This window comes from Astatotilapia calliptera, chromosome 17 (genome assembly GCF_964374335.1).
Source record: "Astatotilapia calliptera chromosome 17, fAstCal68.1, whole genome shotgun sequence".
In the NCBI taxonomy this organism is placed as follows: Eukaryota; Metazoa; Chordata; class Actinopteri; order Cichliformes; family Cichlidae; genus Astatotilapia; species Astatotilapia calliptera.
In genome coordinates this window covers 62,501-65,000 of record NC_137438.1, presented here as the reverse complement: position 1 = coordinate 65,000, position 2,500 = coordinate 62,501, and positions in this window count along the sequence as shown.

The window sequence follows — 2,500 nt, the reverse complement described above, 5'->3', positions numbered from 1 at the left end:
AGCGTTGCCGAGGGTGTCTGCTGACTTGCGCATCTTCAGACACCCGTCTCCCATAAATGACGGAGGGCACCTTTGCTACTCATTACCCTTAGACTGCTCAACTGGAGAGGGGAGAAAAAAAGGCCCTGGCCGAGGTGGTGAGTCGGCCTCCTCTCTCCCTCACGGTTGAAAAAGATGTGCTCCTGGCGCACTGGCCCTGCTGAAAATCTCTCTCCATTTGGCCGAGGCAGAGAGTCGGCCTCCTCTCTCCCTTACGGTCGAAAAAGATGTGCTGCTGTCGAACTGGCCATTACATCCTCACCTGATCTAGTCCCCCATTAGATCCCCCCCCCCCCCCCCCCCCGCAGTTACCACGGACCTTGACCTCCAGCAGGCCCCGGGGACCCACATTACCCCCCCCCCCTTCCCCCTGCAGTTACCCTGTACCACATGTCTAGCATGGACCTTGACTTCCAGCAGGCCCCGGGGACCCACATTACCCCCCCCCCCCCCCCCCCCCGCAGTTACCACGGACCTTGACCTCCAGCAGGCCCCGGGGACCCACATTACCCCCCCCCCCTTCCCCCTGCAGTTACCCTGTACCACATATCTAGCATGGACCTGGACCTCCAGCAGGCCCTGGGGACCCACATACTCCCCTGCTCTACTCCCCCACTAGCTTTCCTTTCTTGCAGTTACGCTCCAGCGCATATCCAGCATGGACCTTGACCTCCAGCAGGCCCCGGGGACCCACATTACCCCCCCCCCCCCCCCCCCGCAGTTACCCCGTACCACATATCTAGCACGGACCTTGACCTCCAGCAGGCCCCGGGGACCCACATTACCCCCCCCCCTTCCCCCTGCAGTTACCCTGTACCACATATCTAGCATGGACCTGGACCTCCAGCAGGCCCTGGGGACCCACATACTCCCCTGCTCTACTCCCCCACTAGCTTTCCTTTCTTGCAGTTATGCTCCAGCGCATATCCAGCATGGACCTTGGCCTCCAGCAGGCCCCGTGAACCCACATTACCCCCCCCCCCCCTCCTGCAGTTACCCTGTACCACGTATCTAGCATGGACCTGGACCTCCAGCAGGCCCCGGGGACCCACATTACCCCCCCCCCCCCCTGCAGTTACCCTGTACCACATATCTAGCATGGACCTTGACTTCCAGCAGGCCCCGTGGACCCACAATACCCCCCCCCCTGCAGTTACCCTGTGCCACATATCTAGCATGGACCTGGACCTCCAGCAGGCCCCGTGGACCCACATTACCCCCCCCTGCAGTTACCCTGTGCCACATATCTAGCATGGACCTGGACCTCCAGCAGGCCCTGGGGACCCACATACTCCCCTGCTCTACTCCCCCACTAGCTTTCCTTTCTTGCAGTTACGCTCCAGCGCATATCCAGCATGGACCTTGACCTCCAGCAGGCCCCGTGAACCCACATTACCCGCCCCCCCCCCCCCCCCTCCTGCAGTTACCCTGTACCACGTATCTAGCATGGACCTGGACCTCCAGCAGGCCCCGGGGACCCACACTTAAGCCCCCTCCCACTAACAAAGCAGAACACCACTGGCAAAATCCTCGTGCCCCTGGTACTCCAGAAAGCACATTGAAATGTGCCCCTGGTACACTGCGCAGAAGAACTGCCACACACACACACACACGCACGCACGCACGCACGCACGCACGCACGCACGCACTGCTTGTGCCTATGGTACGACAACTTTTCTCGTGCCTATGGTACGACAACTTTTCTCGTGCCTATGGTACAACAACTTTCCTCCGTGCCCCTGGTACGACAGCTTTTCTCGTGCCTATGGTACAACAACTTTTCTCGTGCCTATGGTACAACAACTTTTCGCCGTGCCCCTGGTACACCGCTCAGTAGCACTTTGCCACACAAACTCTCCTCGTGCCTATGGTACGACAACTTTTCTCATGCCTATGGTACAACAACTTTCCTCCGTGCCCCTGGTACGACAGCTTTTCTCGTGCCTATGGTACAACAACTTTTCTCGTGCCTATGGTACAACAACTTTTCGCCGTGCCCCTGGTACACCGCTCAGTAGCACTTTGCCACACAAACTCTCCTCGTGCCTATGGTACGACAACTTTTCTCGTGCCTATGGTACAACAACTTTCCTCCGTGCCCCTGGTACGACAGCTTTTCTCGTGCCTATGGTACAACAACTTTTCTCGTGCCTATGGTACAACAACTTTTCGCCGTGCCCCTGGTACACCGCTCAGTAGCACTTTGCCACACACACACACTCCTCGTACCTATGGTATGACAACTTTTCTCGTGCCTATGGTACGACAACTTTTCTCGTGCCTATGGTACAACAACTTTTCGCCGTGCCCCTGGTACACCGCTCAGTAGCACTTTGCCACACAAACTCTCCTCGTGCCTATGGTACGACAACTTTCCTCCGTGCCCCTGGTACGACAGCTTTCTCGTGCCTATGGTACAACAACTTTTCTCGTGCCTATGGTACAACAACTTTTCGCCGTG